This window comes from Pantherophis guttatus, chromosome 7, assembly GCF_059756535.1.
Source record: "Pantherophis guttatus breed Tessera chromosome 7, ASM5975653v1, whole genome shotgun sequence".
NCBI lineage: Eukaryota > Metazoa > Chordata > Lepidosauria > Squamata > Colubridae > Pantherophis > Pantherophis guttatus.
Window position 1 is genome coordinate 52,531,499 of NC_142069.1, and position 19,550 is coordinate 52,551,048.

At 39.9% G+C, this 19,550-nt stretch overlaps 1 protein-coding gene and 1 non-coding gene across 2 annotated transcripts in view; both read left to right on the forward strand.

The window, feature by feature from the left end:
• LRIG3 (leucine rich repeats and immunoglobulin like domains 3) overlaps positions 1 to 19,550 on the forward strand; it is a 219,267-nt gene that overhangs the window by 182,192 nt on the left and 17,525 nt on the right. The gene's annotated exons all lie outside the window — the stretch shown is intronic.
• LOC132712635 (U6 spliceosomal RNA) lies at positions 13,316 to 13,422 on the forward strand. Its single transcript, XR_009623299.1, has one exon. It is a non-coding gene; the product is annotated as a U6 spliceosomal RNA (small nuclear RNA).

Sequence of the window (19,550 nt, forward strand, 5' to 3'; positions counted from 1 at the left end):
ACCACACCTCTTTTACTTTGATGTGTCAATAATGTAAATAAGAGTCTTAATTTAGGATATTGTAATAATTGTAAGTATTGTTTTCTAATATGTACTTCTTGTAAACATACAATGTCCATCTTCAAAGTATTTAATTTAGTCAATGTTCTATTTCTTTTAATCGCCGCATTGAGTCCATTTACATTTAAGGAAATTTCCTCTCTTCTCTTATATAACAGCTGGAAATATGTATTATTCTATGGTTTACAATACCAGGACTGCAGCAGTTTAATTTGGGAGGCATGGAAGAAATAGAAAATCTCATGGTACTGCGTCCAGGTTCCACTCCAGTCTACAGATGCAGCTGTGCTCTGATTGGCTGTTTCAATTCAGGCACAAGTATATAAGGAGCTGTCAAAGTACTTACAGCTGCTGCTCCTGTTAGCTGAGCAGCCTAGCTGGCCGCAATGCTAGCAAACCTGTTAAAATGCATTTAGCGAAATAAACCTGTTAGCTTTTACCTCAACCTGTCTTGCCTCAGTCTGTTCCCCTAACAGGGACATACAGCTGGTGACGGAAGGTGGGATAATTATCCCAACCCACCTGAAGTACAGACAAGAGGAGAGGAAGTCACTACGCTGAAGTCACTACTAAAGAGCTGAAGCGCAAAATGCGACAAAAAAGTCACCTGAAGGTTCCTGATTGAGCACTGAGTTCCCTGACTGTAGAAAATGACAGCCTTGCCTGTTTTTGCTGCCTTTAACCCAGAGAAACAATCCTGGGATACATACTTGGAGAAATTTGAATGCTTCTTACTGTCTAATGACTATGGAGGCATCTCCAATGATAGGAAAAAAGCATATTTTCTATCATACTGTGGAGATGAGGTGTTTGAAACTGCAAAAAATCTTTTGGCACCTCAGAAATTGCACACAGTACCTTGGGATGTCATCCTAGAAAACTTGAGGAATCACTATTCTCCAGCACCTTCCTCTAAAGCAAGGAGGCACACATTCTATCATAGAGACCAAAAAGAGGGGGAAACCATTAATCAGTACATTGCCGCCCTCAGAGCTGCTGCTCTTTACTTTGAGTTCGAATATCTAGAGAATTCATTAAGAGACAGAATAGTATGTGGCCTCAGAGATTTAAAACTACAATGCCACCTCCTGACAAAAACAGTACTCCCTCTCCAATTGGCTCTGGATGAGGCAAGAGCTGCTGAGCTGTCCAACAAATCTTCCTCAGACATACAAAAGACTATTGCTAAATTTCCCACCAAAACGGAGGCTGTGCATTCTGAGGCAATTGACACAGAAGGGACACAGTGGAAGAAGAGGAGGGAGACGTAAATTGCCTCAGCCAACCCAGAGACCAGAAAAACAACAAGGAAAAAACAACAAGCCATATGTTCTGCCTGAGCTGTGGAGGACAACACATGAGAGCTACCTGCAAATTTCGGAATGCAGACTGTCTGAGATGTGGTAGAAAAGGCCATTTAGATAAGATGTGCAGAGCCACACAACCAACTTCAAAACATTTTGAGAGGCCAACCAAATTTTAAAAAATCACAATTCAAAAATTTGAACAAGGGTGAGGACTACTACACTGTAAACAATATTAGCTACCTCCCTGAGAATATAATTGGAAATGCAATTGGGAACAGGAAAAAGAAAAATTTTGTCACCATCCAATCTGAAGGGTCCCCATGTAAAATAGAGGTGGACACAGGGTCCTCCATGTCCCTGATGTCCTGGCCTACAATTAAAAGACTAGTTCCTCATTTTTCCAAAAATAACATTAAAGCCATAGACACTAAATTAAGAGACTATCAGGGCAAAATTATACCCATTCTAGGGACTTGCCCCTTCCATGTTCAATATGGAAGTTTTTCAGGATTCCTTCCCACCATTATCGTGGAAGAAGAACGGCCCAGTCTCTTAGGCCTGGAGTGGTTTCATTGCCTGGACCTCTCTATTTCAGGCATACATCAAATACAAGAGCCCCTTCTTACCAATCTCATACACGAGTTCAGCAATGTCTTCACTGAAGGCCTTGGTAAGTACAAGGGCAAACCCCTTTCATTTAATTTAGATCCCCAAATAGCTCCTATCAGACTTAAACCCAGGAGAGTGCTTTTTGCTTTAAGGTAAAAGATAGACACTGCCCTAGACAAATTGATTTCTCAAGGGGTCCTTGAGCCTATAGACTATTCCAAATGGGAGACACCCATCATCACCCCAATAAAACCGGATGGCTCAGTCAGAATACGTGCCGACTATAAGTGCACATTAAGGGGTGCCTTCAAATGTAATAGGCTCCAATTTGGTGGCATGTGGCCCCTGGGATTTTCCAATGCCTAATGGAAAGACTGCTCTAAGGTATCCCAGGGGTTGTCTCTTATTTTGACGATATTCTGATCACCACTTAATCTTAACTCAATTAAGAGATCGCCTGAGAGCTGTCCTAACAAAGTTTCAGGTGCGGGGCTCACTTTGAACCAAGAGAAATGTCAAGTAGCTGTAAAGGAAGTAGAATTCCTGAGATACAGAATAGATGCCTCCGGACTGCATCCGACTGAGGCTAAGGTCAGAGCTATTCACGGGGCCCCTATTCCAAAGAATAGAACAGAGTTACAAGCCTTTTGGGGCCTCCTAAATTTTTATAGTCTGTTTCTGCCTCACAAGGCTTCAGTAGCAGAGCCTTTACACAGGCTCCTTGATTCCAAAAGACATTGGTTGTGGGGCTCTTGAGAGACAGCCTCCTTTAAAGCCGTCAAACATCTTCTCACCTCTGACAGCCTACTAATACAATATGACGAACAGCTTCCATTGATTTTAACACGTGATGCCTCTCCATATGGAGTAGGTGCTGTTCTAAGTCACAAGCTGCCTAACAACCTAGAAGCCCCTATAGCATATTTTTCAAGAACCATGTCCCCCACAGAGAGGAATTATGGACAAATTGACAAGGAAGCCTTGGCCTTAGTCACCGGCATCAAGCGCTTCCATGCATACTTGGAAGACATTTCACTTTGGTAACTGATCACAAATCGTTACTTGGAATCATTGCAGGAAACAAACAAACACCCGAAATACTATTCCCAAGAATGACAAGGTGGACAGTCTTCTTAGCTGCTTACAATTATACCTTAGAACACTGCCCTGGAAAACACCTAGCACACGCTGATGCCTTGAATAGATGCCCACTTCCCACAGCTGTAGAGGATCCCGCCCCTGTTTGCAATGTGTTACTAATTGAAGAAATGCCTACACCACTGATGGCTAGAGACGTGGCTAGACACTCTGCTAAAGATAAGATAATATCAAAGGTTTTGGACTGGACTAAGAGAGGATGGCCATCAGGACCTGGCCTGAATATAAACCTTACAAGGAAAGGCAATTTGAACTGTCTACAATGCAGGCCTGTTTGTTATGGGGACATAGGGTTGTCATTTCTGTCACACTACAGAAGCAAGTGCTAACCTCATTACATGACAGCCACCCTGGCATAGTCCGAATGAAATCCTTGGCCAGAAGTTACCTGTGGTGGCCAAAATTGGATCAACACAGCTGTGAGTGGGTCTCTGGGTGTACAGACTGTCAGGAGTCCAGACCTAACCCTCCAAGAGCTCCCCCAATGGAATGGGACAAACCACGAGCCCCTTGGTCACAACTCCACATAGACTTTGCTGGTATGGGTATATGTTTTTAATTGTGGTTGATTCATTTTCCAAATGGGTGGATGTTAAATTAATGTCCTCAACAACTTCTGAGTCATTAATTAAAGCAATGGAGAACCTCTTTGCAACACATGGCATATCAGATTGCTTGGTTTCAGATAATGGTCCCCAACTAGTATCGGCACATTTCGAACTTTTCCTTGCAGGGCTGGGCATCAAACATTCACTCACAGCCCCATTTTTTCCAGCTACAAATGGCCGAGTTGAAAGAGCTGTGCACTCTGTAAAAGAGGCTCTGGCAAGGATGAGGCCAGGAGACTGGAACTCTAAAATTTCTAAATACCTCTTAATACAACATGCTACCCCTTGCCCAGACACTAATCTAAGCCCAGCTGAACTCCTGATGGGAAGACGCATAAAAGCAAAATTGGACAAACTATACCCAACATACTCACCCGACACAACCAGGGAAACCCATCCAGCAGGGTGGATAAAAATCAATGATTTTTAAAAAAAAAAAAATCAAAAAAATCAGATTTTTTTTATTTAAATCGGATTTTTTTAAATAAAATGCTTTTTGAGGAAAATATATTACCATCCAAAGGTTATTCCATTATGAAATAAAGATTAGTTTTTTAATTATGTAGAATAAGGCTATATATGTTTAATTTCTTTGGTAAATAAATTCCATTAATCCATTCACAATGTCATGCTCTTCCAGAGGTTTTTGTAAGATTATTGGGCAGTTTCTCTGCCTACAAGATATTATCAATGATGCTTGGTTTACTTTTGCAGTTCTCAAAACTGAATTTGACTCAGCAGAGATCACATGCCTCTTCTTCACAGCAAAAATGTTATAACATGAACAGAGTTGAGAAAAAGACCTTAATCCTATTGTTCTACAAACCTGTGAATAGAGAATCAACCCCTTCAGTGCTAAATTTCAAGAAGTTCAGTGAATAGAATAGAAACAATATTTTTCTGATTGTTTGGAGTGGAATAGATCTGCACAAGAAGAAAGTGAAACTAAGTGTAAGGAGGAAGGGGCAAGCAGACAAGCAGTACAAAATGAAAGTGAAACCTTCTGAGCACAATACTGCACAGCCACAGACAGACAAGTCTTTTTGTGTGTATGACCCGAGGTTTATCACATTCTTTCCTTGGAGGAAAAAACCTATAATGGCAGCAGGCCGTAAAAGAGACTCAGTTTGGCAATATTTTAATGAAGTTCCTTTACCTATCGGTAAGGCAGGCATGCGTGCAAACTGCAAACACTGCAACAAAGAAATGCAAGGCCTGGTGGCCCGAATGAGGCAACATCATGAGAAGTGCTGTGATGAAGATGACCAAAGAAACACATTTGAACAGGCAGGATCTTCAGGCTGGTAAACATTTTTATTGAATCATATTTCTAAAGACTGCCTTGAACTGTCATGTTTGAGCAAAATTATATTTCTTATTATTACTGCATGTTACTGTCATTTGGTACAGTTATGAAGAAAAGCAAATATTCCTTTTGGGGCAGTGCTGTGTACAATAAGCAGAAATTGTATAAACAATAAAATAACAGCATTGACTTTTTTTTAAGGGGAATTCATGGATTCTGGAAACTATCCACCTTCAAGATCACCATCTTCCTGTTCTACAGTTTCAGAGTTATCCATCCAGGATAGTGCTTCATTAGCATCATCATCATCAGACACCCACAACCACATATCACTATCACCTAAAAGAAAGAAAAAACCCTTCCCTCCTGGAACCACCATAGATAAGTTTGTGATAAAAACTAGCAGATTAGAAAAAGAGTTAATTGATGAAAAAATTGCCCAGTTTGTTTATGCAATGAACTCTTCTTTCCGTCTGACTGAGAACCCACATTTCATTAATATGGTTCAGTCACTGAAACCAAGATACAGTCCACTCAGCAGAGCAGATGTTGAAACCCATCTCTGAAGCTTTAAACAAAATACAGAAAAATAGCTGTTTTATTGCTGATGCTGTTGAAATTTGGAAGGAACTGAGTGAACACTTAAAAACAGAACTACACATGGACAGAATTAAATTACAAGCATTAAAAAAACGAATGGGACAAGTACTGTCTCCAGCTCATTTTTTGGCAAATATTGTCAATATCCAGTATCAGGGTCAAAACTTAAGTGCTGAGGAAGAGGAGTTAGCTATGACATGGGTATCCAGCAATCATCCATCTGCAATGCCAACTATAATAAACTTCAAAGCTAAGGGGGAACCATTCAAGAAATATATGTTTGCTGAAGATATTTTAAAGAAAGTCACACCAGTGAACTGGTGGAAGTCACTTAAGCACTTGGATTTAGAGACTGTTCAAGTAATGATTTCACTTTTAACAGCAGTAGCTTCTTCTGCAGGTGTTGAAAGAATATTCACTTCCTTTGGACTCATTCATTCTAAATTGAGAAATCGTTTGGGACCCGATAAAGCAGGAAAGCTTGTTTTTCTTTCCCAGATTATGAACAAAGAAGAAGATGAAGATGACAAGTGAGCTACAGAGGACAGTATTTAAGTTTTTCATGTGTAGGCTGGGCTGACAGTCTAAGTTTCTTAAAATATATATATTTTGTTTAGCCAAATTAGTTAACAAACATGGATGTTTGTTTAAGCAAATAACTTATGCTGTAATGTTATTGTTTCAGTTGAATAAATCTATTTAAATTGTTATTATTAAGGTAATGATTATTTTTCTCCTTCCTAAGTACAACAGAAAAGTTGTCCAAATATGAATTATTAACCTATTAAACTGGGGATAAAAAAACTAATATGAAAAGTTGTTATTCTAAAAATCTTCATCTACTTGCATATTAAAGTTATACCAGCAAGAATTAGTCTTTATGTAGAAAACTATGATTTAAATCAAGTCTTACTGACTAGTGATTTAAATCGTGATTTAAATCAGTTTGATTTGAATCAAAACCACCCTGCCATCCAGGCCTCAGAAGTTTCAAATGTTCTGTCCCCGTACCATGCACACACCCAACCAGCCAGCCAAGGTTTAAATAAACTCTTCAAACACTCAACGTCAGTGATAAGGAACTTGGCAGCAACTCCGTGGCTGCCTGCCAAGAACTTTTACTCCGATAACACAGACAAAAATACACACAATTTGAATAGTCCAGTTTGTAATTAAATCCACAGCAAATAGGTGTTATGTCCGAAGGTGCAAAGTGCCTCGCCAGAGATTAGCTTTGTCCGTCACAGAGTCCGAATGGCCACCACACTCCCTTTTATAGCCTGTGGGGTGTGGTCCAGTGACTCAGCTTAATCTCTGGCACGCCTCCTTTTCTGCTGCACCTGCTTGTCTCTCCGACGCTGGCGTGGGTCCAACCACAATGTTTCTTCGTCACTATCTGATGGCTCGGAAACACCTGGCTCCTGGCCAATCTCTTCTCCTTCGGGAGACACCTGAGGCATTGCCAGAGAGGAAGGTCCTGGAGAGGGAGGCCTGGCCGTCTCCTCTCCTTCATGTTCGGACCCTTCTTCCTCCAATAAGATAGGCTCGGAGGATGGAGCCACAACATCAAATCAGGGGATTCTGTCTATGCAAGGAATTACTCAGGCCCTCCACTGTGGCTCCCTGGGGTAGTGACACATGTTACAGGGCCCAGGTCGTATGTAATAACCTTGGAGGATGGAAGAATGTGGAGAAGACACATAGACCAATTAAGGGGATGACACATTGACTTAAATGATTCAAATAATAAAGCACAACCACCAGATAAAAGTTTTCTTACAGATGAGCCCAGTGAGCCGGAATCAGAAGTCGAGGACTGCAATGCAACTCGAGGCGAGGACAATTTACCGGGACCTGAGGACTTTGTTCCAGCGATGGCACCTCCCCAAGCTGACAAAGAACCTACTGACACCACTTCAGGAACTTCTTCGGTACTTCCACCTAATCTACACGAACCAGAAGGCCTTTGGAGGTCAGGATGCGTCAGGAGAAGGCCTACCTACCTCGAGGACTATGTGTGCACCCTCTAGTGAGGAAGGGATGCTGTGTCTAAGCTCCACTCCGGTTTACAGACGCAGCTGCACTCTGATTGGCTGTTTCAATTCAGGCACAAGTATATTAGGAGCTGTCAAAGTACTTACAGCTGCTGCTCCTGTTAGCCGAGCAGCCTAGCTGGCTGCAATGCTAGCAAACCTGTTAAAACGCATGTTAGTGAAATAAACTTGTTAGCTTTTACCTCAACCTGTCTTGCCTCAGTCTGTTCGTCCCTAACAGGGACATAACACATGGCTCTTTCTTTTCTCCTAGAAAATAAGATATCATTGTATTTTGTATTTAAAATCATTGTATTTTGCTAAGGAAATGCTCATTCTCCTGTATGCATGTATGAGGAAGTGTGTGCGTTTGCAAAGACAGTGTGCATTTATTAGTGTGGATGCATGCATATAAAATAAAAATTATATGTGCCCATGCATATAGACCCATGTTTAGGGAACGTAAGATAGGAGCAAAGGACAGTGGTGCAAGGTCACTATTGGAAAGAGCAGAAACATAAATGACGTAATTTTATTAACTGTAATAATTTTTCTTTAATCGACTACATTTCTTTTGCCTTGTTCAGAATGGAGTGACAAACATCTCACTAGAGAATATATTTTTATTACAATGATTATTTGTAGGTTAAAAAAAAACATTGTTTGATTTTCTTCCAATGTTCTTTCTTTCATTTTTTATTCCTACAGGTGTTCCCATAGTATGGTTGCTTCACAAAAAGAGAAACATTTTCTCAGGGCTCCTAATTATCTGCAATACATGTTTTCATTTTAATAACATATTTTTAATAAGGGGTCCTCAGCAGAAACAATAGAAGAATGCAAATTAGGTTTAGATTAATTTAAATGACAAATACACAGTCAGAAAATGACTTAGTTAGATTGTGTGATCCTTACTCTAAGTAGATATTGAATAACTCAATTTCACTCTTCAATACCTATTTTATGAACAGGCTTTGAGTATTTAGTGATCCAGCTTAATCTGGACCATTATAGCCATAGAAGATGCATTCACACATCATGTTATATGAGTGCAATCCAGTGTGTCAGCCAACTGAAGTGGGATCAATATCAGTCTGTACACATAGAAGATTCCATATATTGAACAGTTTATCGTTCATTTTATACTAGATTTAAATACAACTGGTATCTGTTTGTATGCCAATTTCTGTGGGGTGAGGGTTAGACTGCTTAAAAAATCAGGGGAAGTGTTTTAAAGCATTCTTCAGAAATATTTGAACACTCCTCTCTTGCCTGTTTCCTTAGTTTGCTCCAAATAGTGGCATCTGCAGTTAATCAACTCCTACCCTCAAAACAATGCTATAGAACACTGAACACCAAGACAACTAGATACAAGAACAGTTTTTTCCCGAATGCCATCACTCTGCTAAACAAATAATTCCCTCAAACTGTCAAACTATTCACTAAGACTGCATTACTATTGCTATTGGTCTTCTCATCGTTCCTATCACTCATTTCCTCCCACTTGTGACTGCACGACTATAACTTTGTTGCTTATATCCTTGCGATTGATATTGATATTGATTGTTTCCTGGTATGATTTGATTGCTTATTGTACCGTATGACTGTCACTGGGTCTTGTGCCTTGTGATTCTTGACGAGTGTATCTTGTCTTTTTATGTACACTGAGAACATATGCACCAAAGACAAATTCCTTGAGTGTCCAACCACACTTGGCTAATAAAGAATTCTATTCTATTCTATTCTATTCTATTCTATTCTATTCTATTCTATTCTATTCTATTCTATTCTATTCATCACAATGATGCCAGAATGACATTTACATTACTAGATTTTCATGCAAATTTTACTATTATGTACTTGACCCCTGAGGTTTAATGTAAGCACTTAAGTCCAATATTATTATTATTTTTTTAAATATTTTTTATTTTTTCCCCCAACATAAATATAAAATATGTCTTTTAAGAATGAAGTCTTGATCTGGTCATAAATAGGTACAATCGCTTACATTTTTTAACAAACTCCATTCAAAATTTCCTCATTGCATCTTTTAAAATTACAAATCAAAACAAAAAATTTTAACATCAATGTTAACATCTTAATTTAGGCCATACTATTATATTACCACAAATGTTAATTCCCAAATAAACTCCACTCATTTTTATATCCAAATATAAATCAAAGTTCATTCTAACTCTTTCCTAAATTTCCTCCATTACTTCTTTTAACATCAATATCAAAACACAAATTTAAGAAATATTATAACCTCTTAATCTAAGTATTTATCTTACTATTTTATCACCACAAATTAATTTCCAATATATACAACTCTATTTTTATTTCAATTTATAAATCAAAATTCTATCTGTATTTCTTAATGACTGGACCCATTTCCTCCAATCTTTAGATCTTAAACTTTGTCAATTTGCACTTAATTTTCTTTAGCTTATAATTTATTACACATTTCATTTTACATAGAATAATCTCAAAATCGTTTCACTTCATTTTAATTGTCTTCCAACATATTCTTTTTCACCCCATATTAATTTGACTATTTTCCAGTATATTCTTCTCTATATTTCAGCTATTGTTTGGCTGATTTCCAGCATATTTTATTTTGGCTGATTTCCAGCATATTCTCCTCCACATCTCCACCTCTTATTTGGCTGATACCCAGCATACCTTGTTTTGAGTGTTTTCTTTTCAGTATATTTATCTATTATTTAATTATTTCCAAATATACTTTTCCAGGGGGTTTCCCAACCTATTTCTTAATGTTGATCATTTCCAACATACATTAAACTCAATTGCAATTTGTTACTTAAGTCTGCATTTCTTATTTTATCATCCAATAGTTCATTAATCATTCACATGTAATAATATTTACCATTCTCAACTTTGTTTACCATTTAAAATTAAAACATGTTACATCAAACATATTCTCCACTTGTTCTCCCATAATTTAATAAATTTTACAATTTAAAATTACAACATATTGCATCAGACATATTCTCCACTTATTCTCCCATTGTCTAATAAATTTTCTTAAGTTTGTCTCATATTAATATATACTCTTATGCTTTTGTAAAAATATCATTTTTAACTACCTTAACATCAAATTTCTATTTTAGTTACCTTCTTTTATTTTCCATCTTTATTTCTCCATAGACACCTCCTGCTTATATTTAAAACTCATTTAAACATTTAAACATTACATTTTAAGTTTATCTATTTTATTTCTTCATTTCCCTATCTGTCCATAAGTATTCCACTTCAAAATCAGTATATCCATGTTTGAAACTCTATATATCATTTTACTTCTATTATAAAATCTGTTCCATGTAGAATCCATCAGTTTCCTTATTTTGTTCCTGCACCACTTCTTTTGTCCCTGCGCCAGTTAGTTTCAATTTTATTAGTTCCATTATATTTCTTCTTTCTTTATAAAACTACCCATAGGCAGAATAGGAATCTCCAAAATCCAAAAATCCATAGTTATTTTCTAAGTAATCCCAGGTAAGTAGCCAGTCAAAGTAGTTTTTTTTCAAGCAGAAGGCGAGTCTCTGCAATTTACACTTTCGCTTAGTCATAGCAATCTCCATTTTGTAGCAATTATGTAACCATCCGTTTGCCTTGCTTCATCTAACTTTTAAAGGTGTTAAATCCTTATTTGTCGCTTTTCTCTTTTTCCAAAGATCGAATCTGTTCCTATTTGAAGGAAAACTCAGTTTTCTAATTTGTTAATAGCCAATTCGTCCAAAACAATCAGTACTAAAGTAAATTCCTTAATGGGTCATTATCCCCTATTGTTACTTTACAAAAACTTCAAGCCCCGCAAATCTACAGCCGCTGTTTAAGGCTGGGGGTCTTATTAGTAAAAGTCCATAGTCTAAGGTTGTTTCTCGCCTGGGTAGGTGTCACTCACCCAGCTTCAAAGCACATCGTACTTTCTTTCTTCTTTCCTCCTGCACAATTCTTTCCCAGTTTGTCCCAGCTTCGTGGCAGCCGCCACAGCTGCCTCCCCCCGCCGCTGACTCAGAGGGTTCCCTCCAGCCTCCAAGGAACTTGCCTGTTCCTCTCAGCCATCCAAGGCGCCCCTGTCCTTCCCCTGTCCCTACAAGACAGGTTTGGTCCAAAGACCCATCGGCAGCGGCTCGTCAGTCAGGATTTTCGCGGGGCTCATCAGAGCCCGCTATTTCCCTGACTGCTTCTCTGGGATGCCAAACCAGAAGTCCAAGCCTTGGAAGTCCCCAAATTTAATGTAAGCATTTAAGCCCAATATTATTATGTCTTTTCATTATTACTCACCCACCATATCTCCCCTTAGTTATATGCCTATGGAGAGGAATAACTGGCAGTAGTTTGTCAATTAGGCAGGTATCAGTCTAAAGGTCTGAATACACATGACCATGAATGTTCAAATCAGCCATGATTTGACTTTAAACTTAAATGTATTATCAAATTTAAACAATTCAATTTGAGTTAATTTGCATTTTGATCTGCTAAAGATATACATTCACATATGCACATTGCTTCCAGTAAGAATTGCTGTGGAATTTAGAAGTATGCCTTCAGGAGGAGCGCTCTACAAATCAGTGCAAAGAATGACCAGGTAGATCATATTTTCTAAGGATATAGCAATAGCAATAGCACTTAGACTTATATACCTTCACAGTGCTTTACAATCCTCTCTAAGCAGTTTACAGAGTCAACATATTGCCCCCAACAATCTGGGTCCTCATTTTACTGATCTCAGAAGGATGAAAGGCTGAATCAACCTTGAACTGGTGTGAATTGAACTGCCAAACTGCTGGCAGCCACCAGTCAGCAGAATTATCCTGCAGTACTGCATTCTAACCACTGCACCACCACAGCTCTAATGCGCTATTTGTAGAATTATTCAGATATTCATATACTGTACCAACAATGGTTCATAGTGTGTCTGAGAAACATCCTGGGTATAGGAATATAGCATTAAAATGAATGAGTGCTGTGATGTCCAAGTACCAGTAGTTTGAAAAAAGTCAGAATTCAAGTAAATCCAAAATTAAAAAAGAAAATTGAAAGTGCTAAAAGAAGTGTTAGTTGTAAAATAGGATACCTTCAGCTAACAATGGATCAGAGATAGGAGGCATCATGTATCTACAGTTCAGGATGCCTGAATAAAATGTATTTTTCCGTCCATTAATATTTGGATCCTTCCTAGTTGAAAAGTCATCATCAATGTCTTCTGTAACACAATTATGAAGTCTTTCTTAACCCTGCCAATATATCATAGCCTTTCACCTTATAGTCCCTCCCATCCAGTCCTGTGAACTGATTCTCAATTAAATAACAGCACATTAGGGCTCCAAGTAGAATTTCTTTGAAAGATGATATTTACAATATTAATTCAGAATCCCAGCATGTGAATTAATGATACTGATCACTGTCTTAAGGAACATAAACTATCCATCCATTTCCAGTTCTACCTTCTTAAGGATTTTTATTCTTAACAATTTATTGTTTGGCTTATTACTGTGAATAGCTTTCAACAGAAAGAATGTAACTTGAAGGCTAGAGTGGTCTGTTTTGCCTATTTATTGTGGTTGAACCCAATAAAAGCAGATTTATTTTAACCAGCCAAAATTTATAATGCTCGCCTTGGCAGCATATATACTAAAATTGGAATGGTATAGAGAATATCACCATGGCCTCTGCAAAGGGATCACACACAAATTCATGAAGTCTTCCATAACTTCACCAAAGTTATGACTATTTTATTCAGAATTTCATATCCCAGTTATATTTATATGTTTCTCTCTGAATTTATTGGTCATGCTTAGGTGATTTTGAAAGTGTTTCAAAAGTACTCCTTTCAGTATATAACTGAGTTTGTAATGCTGTAAATAAGCATGGGAAACCCACATATGATAATCATCATTGATAGAAAAACAGCAAGATCTAATGAGTACACAATTAAGATACAATAATGCTTATGACTTTGACTATATTAATCTGAGGTCCCCAGTGTGGCATCTAGTAAACCAACTTTTCCATCACACAGGACTTTGTTTTTCATTTTTCATTTTGTTAGATAGGGTCCAGTGTTCAAGTCTATCAAGATCTATCTGGCAGGTCTGAAGGCCTAATACAAAAGATGGAACCCTGACACCATCTGGAACTTGAGCCTATCATCTAGGGTGTTAGATATTCCTTCCAGTTTAGTATCATCCACACATTTGGTAAATTCCCCTTCTATTCCCTCATCTAAGTCATTTATGAAGATATTGAAGAGTACTGGGTCTGACTTCCATTTGAATGGCTGGAAAATAGTGGAGCGCCACTGGGGTCTGTAAAATGCAGCCAGCAACTGCTTGCCAGGATACCCTATGGGGTCAAGCCACCCTGGAGGGGTGGTGAAGAAAGGAGAATCACTTCATCAATCATGAGGAAACAGCAATTTCTTCATTGTTCTGAAGAAAGCTCTCCCGAATGGCAGCAGGGATGATGGCCACTTTGGTCTGTCACAAGCTGGGACAACCGAGACACTAAGATTTTGTGCTGGAGTGATGCATGGACAGAGCAGTGAAACTGAGTGAGATAACTTCCAACTTTTACCCCAAAGATTTAACTCAAATTAAAAATTTAAAAAACAATCTCCAGATAGTAAGAAAGCGGCGATTGGATTTATGGAGAAGAATTAAAGGCTAAAAATTAAAAAGAAAGACTAAAGATTAAAGACTCAGATACAAAAGAAATATTTAAAGAATGTTTTAAAACACAGAATCCCTGGAAAAAGTTGAACAACATTGTGAAAAGTGATTATTGGGAGAAATTGCTTTTCTAAACTCTATTTTCAGAGTTTAGAGTCCCTTGGGGGTTGGGAGGCATAGAAATGCGACAAAATAAATAAATAAATAAATAAATAAATAAATAAATAAATAAATAAATAAATAAATAAATATTTTCAACCCCCCTGAATGGCTGACAATCAGCTCTTTTAGGAGCAGAGGAGCCATCTACTGGAGGAAGAAGATTACTGCAATGTGGGAAATTTGACTGAAAATGATGAAAGGAGAAAAAGCAAACAACACTTGGAAGGCTATTTGACCTTGACTTTATCTTAGTAGGTGATTTGGAGGCTTGGAAATATCTACTGAGCTGTTTGAAGATTTTTAAAGCAACTGAACTATAAATACCAAAACTTTATTGAACCACTATTGAAGGTGGATTTGAAAGATTTGAGGAAACCTGGTGGGCCAAGCTGGATTTGATTCACTAACATCATTTGATAGATCATCCTACAAGGCAAAAAAAGAAAAACGATAAAAAGGGGGCAAAAAAGAAAGGGAAAAAAAGAGAAAAAGAAGAAAAGACAAAAGACTCTAAAATTTGGACAATTGGGAAAGTGTAAGTTGGAAACTCCCCTTCATGGATCATTGCCTTGTCATGGCGAAGGGGCTTGCATAGCTCAATGAAGCTATGAGCTATGTCATGCAGGACCACCCTGCATGGACAGATCATAGCAGAGAGCTCTGATAAAATGTGATCCACTGGAGAAGGAAATGGCAACCCATTCCAGTATCTTTGCCACGAAAACCCCACGGACAGTACCAAAAGGCAAAAAAATTTGACACTGGAAGATGAGCCCCTCAGGTCAGAAGGTGTCCAATATGCTACTGGGGAAAAGCAGAGGGCTAGTACTAGTAGCACCAGAAAGAGTGAAGCAACTGGGCCAAAGCCGAAAGGACGCTCAACTATGGATGTATCTAGTGATGAAAGGAAAGTCTGATACTGTAAAGATCTATACTCCATAGGAACCTGGAATGTAAGATCCATGAATCAAGGCAAGCTGGATGTGATCAAGCAACAGATGACAAGACTGAACATTAACATTTTAGGAATCAGTGAACTAAAATGGATGTCAGATCCATGAATCTGCCATTTCTCAAGGGGGAAGAGGGGGACCCTTGCATTTATTATTGCATTCATACTTTATGGCTTTCTCCCTGATATATCTGTATCCTGCAACTTACTGATTTATACCTTCTAGCCTGGCACCTAAGCGGCCTGGCATTTTCTCACCTTTTGGGGAATGTAAGGGGAGGGAGGGCCATGTGGATTTCATCACTTGAAAGCCAGTGGAAGATGACCCTGAGAAAATTCCCTTATCACTTTCTCAGAGCGCCAGTATAATAACATCTTTGCACCTGTGGATTGGCTGAATCCACATCGGACTGTTGGGAGAGGTTTCTAATTCCTTTATTCTAACTGCATGGCCTGAAAGCCCTCAGAGCCTGCTTTCCTTTTGCCCTGCTATCATCTCTATTCAATAAAAGGTTCCTTTTGAAATGCCAAGTTTCAAGAGTCTTTACATTCTTGAATAAGGGGGAGAGGCCAGGCCTTACAATGGACAGGAATGGGTGAATTTAATTCAGTTGACCATCAGGTATACTACTGTGGGCAAGAATCCCTCAGAAGAAATGGAGTAGCCTTCATAGTCAATAAAAGCGTAGGAAAAGCAATACTGGGATACAATCCCAAAAATGACAAAATGATCTCAGTTTGAATCCAAGGCAAACCATTCAATATCACAGTAGTCCAAGTCTATGCCCCAACCACTGGTGTTGACTGGTTCTCTGAAGCCCTACAACACCTTATAGAATTAACACAAAAAAATGATGTCCTTATCATCATGGGGAATTGGAATGCTAAAGTAGGAAGCCAAAAGATAACCGGAATAACAGGCAAGTTTGGCCTTGGAGTACAAAATGAAGCAGGGCACAGACTGGTAGACTTTTATCAAGAGAATACGATGGTCATAGCAAACACTCTTTTTCAACAACCCAAGAGATGACTCTACACATGGACATCACTAGACGGTCAACACAGAAATCGGATTGACTATGTGCTCTGCAGCCAAAGATGGAGAAGCTGTATACAGTCAGTAAAAACAAGACCAGGAGCTGACTGTGGCTCAGATCATGAGCTTCTCATTGCAAAATTTAGGTTTAAATTGAAGAAAGTAGGGAAAAGCACTAGGCCATTCAGGTATGAACTAAATCATATCCCTAATGAATATACAGTAGAGGTGACAAATAGATTGAAGGAATTAGATCTGATAGACAAAGTGCCTGAAGAACTATGGAAGGAGGTTCACAACATTGTACAAGAGGTAGCAACTAAAACCATCCCAAAGAAAAAGAAATGCAAGAAAGAAAAATGGCTGACTGAGGAAGCTTTACAAATAGCTGAGGAAAGAAGGAAACCAAAACACAAGGGAGAAAGATACAACCAAATGAATGCAGAATTCCAGAGAATTGCTAGAAGAGAGAAGAATGCATTCTTAAATGCATTCAGTGCAAAGTACAGTGCAAAGAAATAAAAGAAAACAATAGAATAGGACAGACCAGAGATCTTTTCAAGAAAATTGGAGATATGAAGGGACCGTTTCATGCAAAGATGGGCATGATAAAGGACCAAAATGGCAGGGACCTAACAGAGGCAGAATAGATTAAGAAGAGGTGGCAAAATTACACAGAAGAACTAGACAAGAACGAGCTTAACATCCCTGATAACCACGATGGGGTGGTCAGGCAGGATTTCAAAGAGGCAAAGAAACTAGATGTTCTGACCTAGGCTTCCTGAGTCAGTAAAACACATGAGTAGTCCCAAAAACCTCTTTTATTGCAACAGCTGTGAATTCTGTTGATTCACAGATGAGTCCCAAATAGTTGTAAAGAGTCCTTTAGGATAAGGCTGATAATCACCCACCTTTATCTCCCTTGACACGCTGCCAAAGATCTAATTGGTAAAGCCACATGGAGTCCAGAATCAAATAGAGCTTCAGACTTTAAACTGAACAGAATTAACAATGTTGCTTCCTGCAAAGGCCCACGTGCCTTTGTGCCTCTTTTAAGTCTTATGGGAGGGGCCAATCATCTCCAAGCCCTACTCCTGAGTTGTCCCTTTTGTTTTAACTGTTCTTGCCTTCTGGTAACTCTCCGCATGTGTGCACTGGGAACAGACTCCCCCTGTTCCTCTGCCTTGCTGAGGTCCGACTCTGGAGGCTCCAGAGGCAGCACGTACCTCCCAGATGGCCCTTTCTCTGCCTCCAATGTAGAGTTCTTGTCTGAACCTTCCCCAGACTCCATGACTGGCCAATGTTCCTCCCCAACCTCCTCACTGTCCAACTCTGCTGCCAGCTCTGTAGGCTGCTGGCAGACCACAACACTAGAGATCAAATTGCCAACAAATACTGGATCATGGAGAAAGCTAGGGAGTTATAGTTATAGATTAGTTTATTATATTTATATACCACCCCCTCTCCTGAGGGACTTGGGGCGGTGAATAGCCAGCAAATAAAATACACAGATACAAAATTTAAAACAATATTAAAATCCAATTAAATCAATTTGGCCCATAGTTGAAAACCCTATATTAAAACCTCTAATTTTTTTAAAACAATTCTTTTTAAAAAGAGTAGGTCAGGCGAGCCTGGCTTGATGAAACAAAAATGTCTTTAGGGCAGTTCGGAAAGCGTGAAGGTCAGGGATCCGCTGTACCTCTGGAGGCAACTTGTTCCAGAGGGTAGGTGCCCCCACAGAGAATGCTCTGCCCCTGGGGGCCGCCAGCCGGCATTGTCTGGCTGACGGCACCCTGAGAAGGCCCTCTCTGTGGGAGCATACTGGTTGGTGGGAGGCTACCGGTGGCAGAAGACGGTCTTGTAAATACCCGGGTCCTAAGCCATGGAGAGCTCTAAAGGTGGTAACCAGTACCTTGAAGTGAACCCTGAAGACCACCGGGAGCCAGTGCAGCTCGTGTAGGAGAGGTGTTACATGGGAGTGCCGAGTCGCACCCATAACCACCCGCGCGGCCACATTCTGGACCAGTTGGAGCCTCCAGGTGCTCCTCAAGGGGAGCCACATGTAAAGAGCATTGCAGTAGTCCAGGCGGGACGTGACGAGGGCATGAGTGTGCGTAAGGCATCCCGACTGTGCGTAAGGCATCCCGATCCAGAAAGGGCCGCAACTGGCAAATCAGACAAGCCTGATAGAAGGCCCCCCCTGGCCACAGCCACCATATGTTCTTCTAAGGACAGCCGTGAATCCAGGAGGATGCCCAAGTTGCGAGCCCACTCTGTGGGGGCCAGCGACTTGCCCCCAAAAGTCAATGTTGGTACCAACTGACTATATCAGGATGCTGGAAGCCACAGCCACTCGGTCTTGGACGGGTTGAGCCTGAGACTGTTTCTCCCCATCCAGATCCGTACAGCTTCCAGGCACTGGGACATTACATCAAGGGCATCATTGGCGTGGTCCGGGATGGAAATGTACAGCTGAGTATCATCAGCGTACAGATGACACTTCACCCCGAAACCATGGATGATCTCACCCAGCGACTTCACATAAATGTTGAACAGGAGGGGCGAGAGAACCGACCCTTGCAGCACCCCACACACAAGGCGCCTTGAGGTTGATCTCTGTCCCCCTGTCAACAAGAACTGTGACCGGTCAGAAAGGAAGGAGGAGAACCACCATAAAATGGTGCCCCCTATCCCCAACCCCTCCAATCAGAGCAGTATGATACCATGGTCGATGGTATCAAAAGCCGCCAAGAGTTCTAATAGGACCAGGACAGAGGAACAACCTCTGTCCTGAGCCCTCCAGAGATCATCCACCAACGTGACCAATGCCGTTTCTGTGCTGTGCCCAGGCCTGAAACCCGACTGGAACAGATCTAGATAAACAGTTCCCTCCAGGTACCTGGGAAACTGTCGCGCCACCACACTCTCCACAACCTTCGCCACAAAGCGAAGGTTGGAGACAGGACGGTAATTAACTAATACAGCCGGGTCCAGGGAAGGAGGGGCCTCACCACCGCCTCC